General features: G+C 35.6%; 2 long non-coding RNA genes across 2 annotated transcripts; one reads left to right on the plus strand and one right to left on the minus strand.

Annotated features, from left to right (window-relative positions):
• Positions 1-465: 465 nt before the first annotated feature.
• LOC127839295 (uncharacterized) lies at positions 466-7,230 on the minus strand. Its single transcript, XR_008030280.1, has 4 exons — positions 7,117-7,230; positions 6,435-6,546; positions 3,262-3,343; positions 466-1,728 (listed from the first exon to the last, which is right to left on the minus strand). It is a non-coding gene; the product is annotated as an uncharacterized LOC127839295 (long non-coding RNA).
• Positions 7,231-10,150: 2,920 nt separating this feature from the next.
• LOC127837127 (uncharacterized) lies at positions 10,151-11,463 on the plus strand. Its single transcript, XR_008029121.1, has 3 exons — positions 10,151-10,306; positions 10,880-10,958; positions 11,130-11,463. It is a non-coding gene; the product is annotated as an uncharacterized LOC127837127 (long non-coding RNA).
• The last annotated feature ends 1,317 nt before the right edge of the window (positions 11,464-12,780 follow it).

A 12,780-nucleotide genomic window follows, 5' to 3' on the forward strand; every position in this document is an offset into this window, starting at 1 on the left:
CATTATGTTCTGTAAAAGCTTTTCATTGCAAATTCATTAAACATAAATTGGTAACCTTGGGTATCCAAAAGGAATCCAAATTTTACTAGCCATAGACTTTCCAAAATGCAATTGTTTCTGAGAAGTATTTTTCTCTAGAAGGTGGCAAAACTCCTAAGCAATTCCTTTTTGGGCTAATGGTAGGGCTTATGCGTGTAACATCCATTGACAAATTATTAAATATACATTGAAAGGCCATTGTTCACAAAACGGATCATGATATAACATGATGCAGCATTTTGTACTATATCAAATTAAATGTTGCTGAAAAACAGTAGAATACTCAAAGTATGGACATTTTATTCTGTTAATAATGCTATCTTTTTAACATTACAAATCAATAAAGCATGCTTAACAATAGCAGAACTCTTTTGACTTTTAATTATCTTGTCAAGTCTTTAAATATTTTCAAAATTCATTGTCCCACTAACACCATCCTATAAAACAGGTTATGGCTTCCAATTGTTAATCAACTATAAAGCATGAACAAAGGCACAAATATCGTAGTATCTTTTGCAAATGATACAAATGTCCATGGCCTCGATACGGAACAAAAAGCAAGATTTCTTGTCAGGCGGTACGCTGAATCCACGAGAATATTAGAACGAGAGCGCCGATGGCGTTAAAAGCATAGGTGCAAGATACAGGGAAGAATGGCGTCACGTGGTATAATGTAATTCGATATCGCCATCCGCGAATTTCTCAAATCAATAATTTCAAACAATTACCGACTATTTAAATAGATAATCTTTCCATTTACATCAGTGTTTGAAACGCTTATGAACAATAATTACCCAAGCCTTTCAAAATTTAAGCACGGACAGATCTGTATCGAACTATTCTTTTCACAAATGAAAATAGACGCTACCCTATTCGTCTGCGTCAAGAATTTGTCGTAAAACTTGTGGTAGGGTTAGATGCAGACGTGCACAACAGATTGAGTTATGAATACAGATTTCTGAATGCAGATTTTTATAGAAACTCCTCACAGCAGTTACTTCCCTTGCTTCGCCCGGTCAGTAACTTCTAGTATAAGGGAGGCCACTGCGTAGGAGATTGAGATTTATAGTGCAGATAGAATTGTTTTACGAACGAAATTTGTTTTAGGTTATAAGAAGATTTTTTAACATAAAACGGTCTTAGAAAAATGCACTAAAAACGGTGTCAGCAATATTCTTGGAAGAAAACGTTAGAAAAACGTTTCCAAAAAAAATTTGTAAGAATGACCATTTACTAAATTAAATAGATATTTCGTCTGATTTTTGATCAGGTAAGCTTCATAAAGGGCAGCCGACCGATGTGGATTTTCGAAATGTGGTATATACCATAAGCATAGGTGCGTAAACGCACCTATGCTAAAAATTGTCCATTTAATGCGCCACTGGGCCGTTCCTATTTAAATGGGCATCATGCACAGAACTTGGCCATCCAGGGCATATGTCCAAACATTTCAAGTTACTGTCACAGACTGCTTGAAGAACTAAACTGCTGATAAACAAGGACCTATGCTCAGATGTTGAAGCAGGACATGCACTGTGGGTTCTATCAACAGTCCAATCATTCTACATCATTCATGAAATCCATAGGCAATGATCTTCAGCTCATGACGAGATTCTGGAAATCTGATGTACTGCTCCATTATTGCTGACAAGACTCTACATGTTGAAATAACTGTGTAATGTTGTGTCCCTGAAATACAAAAATATAATTCATGCTAGAGTTTAGCCATGTTAATTATGCTTGATTGCATTGAAAGCTTTAGGCTTATTAAGACATTCTAGAGTCCGTTTTCTGGGAATAATCAGTACTTTGTATATATGAAGATAAAGAGACCGCTAATAAACAGGGTTGAACCCAAAATGTTCCCATCACTAGGTGAACACCATATCCACTACGCCAGCCTGACAAAGTAAATGAAGTGAAGCTTCTAAGTTATGTCTCATTTGATTGTTAACAAGAGCACCGCCCTGCGGGTTCAGACCTCTCATCTATTTTTTTTAAAGTGGAAGGGACCTATCTCAATACTTCAATCACAAAGGAGGGAGAGGTGGGGTGGAGAAGGGTGTATAGTGTGGTGGTGTGGTCATTTATTACACTATCTTCAAAAATGAAAAAATGATAAAAATAAATATTTGTGTTCTTTAGCCATATTTTAAAAAAAATGGGCGGGGGGTATAGTGTGAGGGTGTGGTCATTTATTAGATGATCTTTCAAAATGAAAAAAAATTACTTTTTTCTTTTGGGGGGGGGGATGGTTTGGGTGGAGTCTATTGTGGTATGTCAGGTAAGAGTTGCTTTGCAAGGCTTGTAAAGAAGTTATGGAAATTTTAGCAAAATTTAATAATTTCACCTTGAGAGTCATGGTCATTCAAAGGTCAAGGTAAAATTCAACTTGCCAGGTACAGTAACTTATGATAGCATGACAGTATTTGAAGTTTGAAAGCAATAGCCTTGATACTTGAGAAGTAAAGTAGATCAAAACACAAAATTTAACCATATATTCAAAGTTACTAAGTAAGAAAAGGACCATAATTTCGTCAAAATGACAACCAGAGTTATTCAACTTGTCCTGTACTGTCCCCATATGATAATTTGCGAGTGTTCCAAGTATGAAAGCAATATCTATGATACTTTAGGAGTAAAGTGGACCAAAACACAAAACTTAACCAAATTTTCAATTTTCTAAGAATAAAAAGGGCACATAATACTTTCAAAATGCCAGTCAGAGTTACATAACTTTGTCTGCACAGTCCCTTTATGATAGTAAGTGTTGCAAGTATGAAAGCAATAGCTTCGATACTTAAGGATTAAAATGGACCTAAACACAAAACTTAACCAAATTTTCAATTTTCTAAGTATAAAAAGGGCACATAATTCTGTCAAAATGCACGCCAGAGTTATCTAACTTTGCCTGCCCAGTCCCCTCATGGTAGTAAGTAAATGTACTAAGTTTTATACTTGATACTTTATGAGAAAAGTGGACCTAAACACAAAACTTTACCAGACGCTGACGCCAAGGTGATGACAATAGCTCATAATTTAAAAAAAAAATAGATGAGCTAATAAATAAAATGTAACAGATTGCACACTTGATTACATGATTTTTCATAAATACTCCTTCAGCTTTTCATTTACATATGAAGGCTAGGGCCACTTTCTGCGAGCCTTACAAAAAAACTAACCATATTTGCAATTGTCAAGCCTCCTTCACATAAAATTTACCTTTGCTTATTCCAATATCCTTTTTTCCAACAGACATTGTGCGCTCACGTACCATACATGGTGCCACAGTTTCACAAAATTCCTACAAAACAAGGGCTGTTTGTAAAACATGCATGCCCCCATATGGGCTCTCTGTTGTAGTGACAGCAGTTGTGTGAATATGTTTTTTGTCACTGTGACCTTGACCTTTGACCTAGTGACCTGAAAATCAATAGGGGTCATCTGCCAGTCATGATCAATGTACCTATGAAGTTTCATGATCCTAGCCATAAGCGTTCTTGAGTTATTATCCGGAAACCATTTTACTATTTCGGGTCACCGTGACCTTGACCTTTGACCTAGTGACCTGAAAATCGATAGGGGTCATTTGCGAGTCATGGTCAATCTACCTATCAAGTTTCATGATCATAGGAATAAGCGTTCTTGAGTTATCATTCGGAAACCATTTTACTATTTTGGGTCACCGCGACCTTGACCTTTGACCTAGTGACCTGAAAATCGATAGGGGTCATCTGCGAGTAATTATCAATGTACATATGAAGTTTCATGATCCTAGGCCTAAGCGTTCTTGAGTTATCATCCGGAAACCATTTTACTATTTCGGGTCACCGTGACCTTTGACCTAGTGACCTGAAAATCAATAGGGGTCGTCTGCCAGCCCTTATCAATCTACCTACAAAGTTTCATGATCCTAGGCCTAAGCGTTCTTGAGTTATCATCCGGAAACCATTTTACTATTTCGGATCACTTTGACCTTGACCTTTGACCTAGTGACCTGAAAATCATTAGGGGTCAACTGCGAGTCATGATCAATCTACCTATCAAGTTTCATGATCCTAGGCCTAAGCGTTCTTGAGTTATCATCCGGAAACCATTTTACTATTTCGGGTCACAGTGACCTTGACCTTGTGACCTCAAAATCAATAGGGGTCATCTGCGAGTCATGATCAATGTACCTATGAAGTTTCATGATCCTAGCCCCAAGCGTTCTTGAGTTATCATCCGGAAACAACCTGGTGGACGGACCGACCGACAGACAGACCGACATGTGCAAAGCAATATACCCCCTCCTCTTCGAAGGGGGGCATAATAAATGAAGTATACATTTACAATTCAAATTTCTTTTAAAAGAATGTGTAGGTAACTCTATTCCCTATATATTACTTTATTGTTATAAAATAAATTTCTTAATATTTAAACAGACATTTAACAAAAATTAACTTGATTCATCAAATTAATCATAATCGAATAATAGACCAGTTTCACAATATGAACACCGATTATATAGGCGATACTATTTTAAGATATCAATCATATCACCTGACGCGTCGAATTGCAGAACGAGGCTGAACGTGTAACTGCATTTTCTTTTGCTATGCAAATTGCGTTGAATATCAAGATTTTAATGCGAACTGACACTGGTTACAATTAAGTCAAACATATGCATACAGACAACCATCACATGTCATGCTGTGTTGTCAATAAATTAATAAGTAATTCTTATATAAAAATTATAATACCTAAATAATAATTCAAGGACATAATATTTAATACTATTAGTGTATATTAATAAATTATATTTAATCTTTATAAATAACAAGAGATGTGTTCGTCAGAAACACAATGCCCCCTACTGCGCCGCTTAAAAAAATATATATTATTTTTGACCTTTGACCTTGAAGGATGACCTTGACCTTGAACTTCCACCACTCAAAATGTGCAGCTTCATGAGATACACATGCATGCCAAATATCAAGTTGCTATCTTCAATATTGCAAAAGTAATGGCCAACGTTAAAGTTTTTTTCGGTCGGACGGACAGACTGACATACTGACTGACTGACAGTTCAACTGCTATATGCCACCCTACCGGGGGCATAAAAATACGAGTTACCCATAAGCATCAGAGTAAATGTGGTCTGAAGACTAAACATCGATTATTGCACAAATCGAAGTCATAAATAAGCAGTATACAATACAAAGTATTATAAGACTACTATTCTCAAAGGTATGGATGTATTAGTGTGTGAACTATTTCATGAATCATAGAACATGTAAGAGTTGAATCAAGCATAAGACAAAGTCCTATAAAAAAGAAGAAAATGACACTAATGTTTAGCATTAAATTTTTGAAATATTTAAAATATATAGGTATAAAGCACTTTATAATTATGATAAAACTGGCTAATATCTATACAGTATTTAGTTTCTGACAATCTGTTTGGACAGATGACTTTCGATGTTGACAATATCTTTTATGTTCAATAAAAGCAACAATAGAGAATTTGGCGTTAAATTATTCCAAGAAACAGCTACGCAATGCTACAACCACGAGAAGGCATGGTCACATGGAGGTGTCATTAATTGTGCTAAATGACCAGATATCTGCAACCTGTGGTTTATGACATCACGTTGTTATTTAGTATTTGTATGCACAGTTTCTGATCATAACGAGGTTATGGGTTTGTGCTGAATACAGGGGCATTTAAACGCAAGATCTATCAATAAACAAAAAAATTGATCGATCGCCCAAATAATGCGCAAACAAAGAGTGTCAGATAATCCAATAAGTTTTAGACTGTCAATTTACACACACTAAGAATTGAAAGCCATACTTGGAGTGCCAGAATTTGTGCAAAAAAAATGAATACAAACAAGTACTTTAATCAAGAAAATGTATTTCATATATTGGCACTTAAAATGGAAAGTATATATTAAGTAATTTACGGCTGATTCTGACGAAGTCAACTTGTGTTGGCAATATCATTAAATCGCTGAATGATCAAAAGCAGAGCAATATTGCGACGCACTATTAGAAATCTCTACACATTAAGCCTCATTCTCGAATTCTGCAAATCATTTGACTACACGCTATTGGCTTATTGTGAAAAGGGTCTATTCACCTATAAATATTTTAAAGAAGTAGATTTTCCATCACTACAGCGACTGCACTTTCTTAAAGGAAGTTTGGGAGTAAAATAGATCTACTCCAAGTTTTTGTCACACAAAACTTCCAACATACAACACTTTCAAGTGGAGAATTAGCCGCATTTAGTGGATGATTTAGAAACATGATTAATTTAAATTACATGTAATAGCTATTGAAAAGTTTAGTTATCCAGTTATTCTTGCTGCAATGTGGATAAGAATAATACAAACCAATAGCTGACAAACCTGATATCAGTGATATGTTGACCTTTGAAGTTGAAATTGAGACCTGAAATCTGTCTGTATAGAGAGGCACAATTTGTTTGGCATATCTTCAACCATTACTGGCAACACACATCTACAAAATTTATATATAAATTATATAAAAACATAAATTTATTAATAATTTTATTTATTAATTTATGACGAAATGTTTTAATCTAATTCAGCTATAACGAAACTAAAAACGGATTAAAAACAATACCTTATTTTAATTGATAGGTTTAAAACAAAAATAAATTTATTAATATATTGACGTTCAACTGAACAAATACAAGACACAAGTACATTACATTACAATAAGTTATTATTTCAATCGCGTTCAGGGAAAACTGGGCTTAGTGCATGTGCGTAAAGTGTCATCCCAGATTAGCCTGTGCAGTCCGCACAGGCTAATCAGGGACGGCACTTTCCGCATAAACTTGATTTTCGGTAAGGATGGACTTCCTTGAAATTAAAAATACCATAAAAGCGGAAAGTGTTATCCCCGATTAGCATGTGCGGACTGCACAGGCTAATCTGGGATGACACTTTACGCACATGCATTTAGCCCAGTTTTCTCAGAACGCGGCTCATTTAATTAACGATTGTCAACATTATGCAAATTATCCGATAGTTTTACACAATATTAAAAAGTACAAATACAAACCTGGTAATACATGTAAATGATCGTATGCAATAAAGTTATTGATCCCAATCTGATCTATTTCCGAATAATCTGCGAATCCATCGAGTAGAAACAACAACCATGCAATTCGCTCCGCCATCTTGAAACGTTATACTTACTGACCGCACTGATTGTGTTGCATTTGTTACAAAGTATCTGATTGGTTATTTCTTAGTATCGGATCCAATCAAATTTTTCGGGTAACTAGGGATTCTAACATCTAACAACCCGAGATATGTACAGAAATTCAATGCTTAATTTTCGCGGACGATATTTGTGTTCCGCGCTTTTTGGATCTGGTATTTACTGGATTTTCTCTCTTTAATAGACTTCTTAAAATAGCATTCTACAATCTCCGCGCGATTTTAAACACTAATATTTGTACAGAGTAGATAAATAAGGTTCCGCGCGATTATTTGAGCCCGCTTTTTCTACAGGGTTGAAAAATAATTGCTCCGACGGAAAATATATGAAAGTTCCGCGCTTTTTAGATTTCGATTTGTATGTAGTGTTTTATGGCCAGGCTGGCATTGGTTTTTTGCGGAAAGTGAAAGTTCCGCGAAAAATTACAATCCCGATATTTACTATATAAGTATATGTTTTTTAGCGGGGGTCCCCTTTGGCTTTCCATAATTATTTAATGTTAGTCTATGAATTAGCTGTGATGATCTGTCTTGTCAGGATATCAGATGAATCTGTGTGATTGGTGTTTTTGTATTTTATCGCCATGCGTGCTCCCGTGTTTAGTCTAAGAGGTGCCGTTAATTTTACCCTGGTTTTCGTCTCGAGGAAGATTTAGTAAGACTAACTAATTGTTCGTATCATTAAGGGTTTCTTATATACTTTCTATTGTCGGGGGTTGCTTATACTACATAAACTGGCAGAGTTTGTAGTAATAATGTTTTGAGATTTCGAATGTTCGTTTAATGCTATTTTCCTTATAACTTGCTTTTGCAAGGGAGATAATAGAAATACTCAAAGTTCGTAAAATTAGTCCTTTCCGTGCATATTTATGTTTGTTTTGCAATATATATGGGAATTAAACCTTAAGTTACTATTAGTATGGGGACGAAGAGATATTGTTACGGATATATGATGTCTGTATAATATCTTGGGATAAATAAATATATACTTGTATTATAACACCCCCTCCCCTGCGGCGTCTCCCGCACCAACGCGGCGTCCCACTCGGGGTCTACGGTTTAATATTTAGGTTGTTAGGGAAACAATTTATCTAGTCTATTTATATCGTAATATTTATAATATTTAGATTGCTAAGGAAACAATGTATCTTGTGTATTTAACTTGTAATATTTATATTTTATTTTAATAAGGCATACGCAGTGGAAGCTCGCTTAGCGGAGTATTTTAACTGTTTGTCTAATATGCGATGTAATTAGTGTATTTATATTTTATTGAGATATCCCGTATCCCGCAAAAATTTAAGAACATGTCTTATAACGGATCCGATCTTGTTCGGGGGCATTAACAGAAGACTGCGATCAATTTTAACAGAAATATTGTTATATGCTGCTATTATACCTGCACTTAGTTCTAGTCTTTGGGCCGCGTGTTGGGGGCATATGAAGAATAAATGTTCGAAGGTGTCTGGGACACTGCATTTGGGGCACAGAACAGTTTCGTAGCTATCACCGTGTAACCTAGTCACCCTTAAGCGCATACGCGTATATGCCCTATCTTCTTGCTTAATGGGGCTATAGATATGGATCTTACGGCTGGGGTTAGTGATAAGTGGTAAATCATGCTCAGTGCAGTATTTTGACCATTTGTAGTCCTGTTCATTGTATCTGTGTGGGGTCTGCGTTCGCGCTAACCCTGAAAAACTAGCATGTCAAAAGAGTATCAATGAGATATGTTGGTATAATGACAAACGTGTACAAATTAAATGCATATACAACCAAAAGATTGATTTATACTATATTTTTCAACCACCAAAAGAAGTCCAATTTGTTTTTAATTCTGAAACGTTTTTGTTAATGCAGTTTGCCATAATGGAAGGTTAGAAAACAACATTTTTGCCAATTATATCTTCGTTAGCCGATTTCGAAACATTCAACATTTGTTGATTTTTTTCATGGGCTTTTAAACAATTAGCATCAGCCATTGCAGACTGCATGCTTGGCAAATGTTTAATCCCTATTCATCAAAAGTGTTCGGCCGAGTTACGAAATTGTTTTAAGCCCAATTTCCTCTAAATGCCTGGACAGTATTTGGCGTGATGTTTTTTTTTTCAGATTTATACAAGAATTTGTAAGGGAGGGTGTGGTAGCCATGAAAGACTACGTACAGAATGTGACGAGAGAATATTTCCAGAATAACAGCGGCGTTGAAAGAACAATTGTGCTAGGTAGTTTGCTTTATTGCCAAGATCATTGTTTTCAAACTTGGAAGGACTCCTTTTAATGCTTATGTTTAAAACTGCTGTGTCAGTTTTATAAAAGATGCTATAGCTTCTGCTCCACCATAGTTTAAAATGTACAGTATACCCTTTACCTTGAACCTATTAGGGGTTATGTCGTTTGAATGCCTTAATGAGATAATTTATTATGTGCGGTCCATTTGTATTTTTCTTTGTTCCATTAAAATTTCCTGTGCAGATTGCTTTAAGCCAAGTTTTCCCAAGACGAGGCTCAATTACTCATGGAGTTACTTCCCCTGTAACCAGTTGAATAGTTACTCATGGAGTTACTCCCCCTTTCATTGCTTCTTACCAGTTCAATAGTTACTCATGGAGTAAGTTCCCCTTATTGCAGTGCAATAGTTACTCATAAAGTTATTCCCCCTTTCAGTGCTTCTTACCAGTTCAATAGTTGCTCATGGAGTTAGTTCCCCTTATTGCAGTTCAATAGTTACTCATAGAGTTACTCCCCCTTTCAGTGCTTCTTACCAGTTCAATAGTTACTCCCCCTTTCAGTGCTTCTAATCAGTTCAACAGTTACTCATGGAGTGAGTTCTCCTTGCAGCTCCTCCAGAGACCCTCACGCAGCCTGGCAACAAGGCGGTCACTGTTGCAGAGCGAGTGGTGCTGGCTTGTTCTGTGGGTGGTGACCCCCCGCCAAAGGTCGTCTGGTTGAAGAACGGCCGCCCTGTAAAACTCAGCGACAGAATCCGACAGCTTAACACTGGGTCCTTGGTCATATACGACTTTACAGTATTGTGTTTCACATTTTGGATACATTTTCGTTCATAAATATTAACAATGCTGTACAATCATTCATATTGTCAGCTTGACATTTTGTGCTGTTTTTTAATTACTTTTTTCGTGGACCCAAATATTTGTGGACAACTGATTTGGGAAAAATTATACATGTATATGGTATAAAACATAAAAGTTTGATGATCCCCAGCTATCAAAATTGGCCCAGCCCTCGGGGTAACTTGTTCTCCTTATGCGTATGTATTGAAAACTTTAAAACTATCCTCTCTGAAACCTCAAGCTCCACAGGTTTGGTATTTGCTATGTAACATTAGATAGTGGTCCCCTAGTTTGTTCGAATTATTACCCTCATTATAATTAACACCATATCTCAAATACAAGGTCTTATGTTCACAGTTTGAAGTTCGACCCAACCTATATTGAAAACTTAAAATTCCAATCGCTGTAATCATTAACGTTTCGAGTCAGTAACTGTGTTTGCCAAAAATGAAAATAAGTATACATACTTATTAAATAAAATTCGATCTTACACGGAAACCAAATAATAATTATAGTTGGTTTTTCCAGAATACAGGTGGAAGGACATCTCTTGTGAAAGCGATAGCCGCGGCCAACGTCGAAATATGTTTGCGATTGCTTCTTAAAAGTAAGTGTCAGGGTGGGCTTTATACTCTTCACTGAATTGTTTTAAATCATGAGATTTGTCATACTTACATTTGACAATATTTATAAGGTACTAGTCGTTTAATGAACTGGATGTTAATATTAGACACAAACAGATAAGCATTACATTCTTTTTTGTTTCACTAACATGTAGAGTGGAGGTGCGGACACAAATCGAGCCGTCTTTGTGTTGACCGATGAAAAAGATACTGTCTGGCGCGATTCACAAATGTTAAAGACAAAACTAAAATCCCTTAAAGGTTTGTTATGAGAATGTGCTTTATTACCTTAGAAGCCTAAGGTGAAAATACTGTTAACACTGCTTTATATACGAGAACATCCTCATAGTGATGAATATTGATGAGCCGACCAATGAAGTCATATGTGACATTAACATAATCTTCCAATTAATAAGGGAAGCAGTTGATTAAAAAGATAACGTTAAATAATATCGAAACGAAAATTATTACATTAAGTTACATCTTATCCACTCGGTTGTAATCTTTGTGCTGTTCGCATTTTAAACCCTATCTTTAAAATGCCGGATACATTCAAGTACACAGCGACACTCGCGTATTCTATTCTATAATGTCGTTTGTTCTTAAATCTTAAGAAAACTAAAAATTGTAATAACTCATAAAGTACATTTAAGGTATTATCATTTGAATTGGTATGCACATTGGGCTAAACGTTTGTTATCCGTGCCCCTGTTCACCCTACCTTCTGTCTGTCGATCAACAACAAAATGAAATAACTCGAAGAGAACATAAGTTACTATCAAAATTGTGGTAGTGTAAATATGTAAAGATTAATAAATGACTCTCAATTGGTCATGTAAGGTTGTTATTAACATTAAAGTACACTTACTTAACACCGCACACATCTTAAATCGCATTATACAAATGTATACATGATGGTAAACACATCAAGACGTTAAGAGCAATATTTATGTAAATCACTTTTTATGTCACAAAAGATCTTGAAAAATCTGTCGAATGTTCAACGAAATCTCAGTGTTGTTGTTTCAAACGAACATCAGTTTGGATAATGAAACTTTGCATTTGAAAAGATAAAAGGAACTATGAAGGTTATGCGCCTTCAACGTGTGGGGTCTCCTGTATACCTTGCAATTATGCCTTAGCCTTGTTAATAATTGTAAGCATCTGTTCTTATTCGACACCAACTAATTGTCCTTCATTTGAATATATCGTTCTTTTCAAATTCACATTTGATCAGCAAAACTTCTAATAATATGACTATATCATCTCTTAGCGTACTTGAAGTTTTACGACAAGTTGCTGAAAGGCTTTATTGGCGAGGACTGGTAGGTTACTCGGATTTTCATTTCAACTTGTTTTAGCTTGTACATTTCCCTCACGAAGTTCTTTTTGCAGTAGTCATTCTTTGATGGAAGTTTAACACGGACAACTTAAACTTTTAAATTGAGTAATTATATACACCACCGTTAAATATGTATCAAAACGGGACATAAATGATGGGCACACGGCGTTTGAGTGTTAAAATGCGGAGGAGTGAGTGGGGCCCTAAGAATAATTCGCTAATTAATTGTTAAATTGTTCTCGTTTTTGGTACAAGACTTCGCCGATTGGTTAATGTAATTTTGCAACTGATAAATAAGAAGTAGGGCGACTTAAATATTAATTTGAATTTTATAAAGATCTCTTGAACGTACGGATTTTAGTTGTATATTTAAAAGGGGGAAAATTTCCATTTTCAAGTTAGATGCAAATTTTTTAATTTGACTCGGTGGAGTACTTCTTACTTGTCGTTTAAAATAGCGGCCG

Source organism: Dreissena polymorpha, chromosome 7 (assembly GCF_020536995.1).
Source record: "Dreissena polymorpha isolate Duluth1 chromosome 7, UMN_Dpol_1.0, whole genome shotgun sequence".
NCBI lineage: Eukaryota > Metazoa > Mollusca > Bivalvia > Myida > Dreissenidae > Dreissena > Dreissena polymorpha.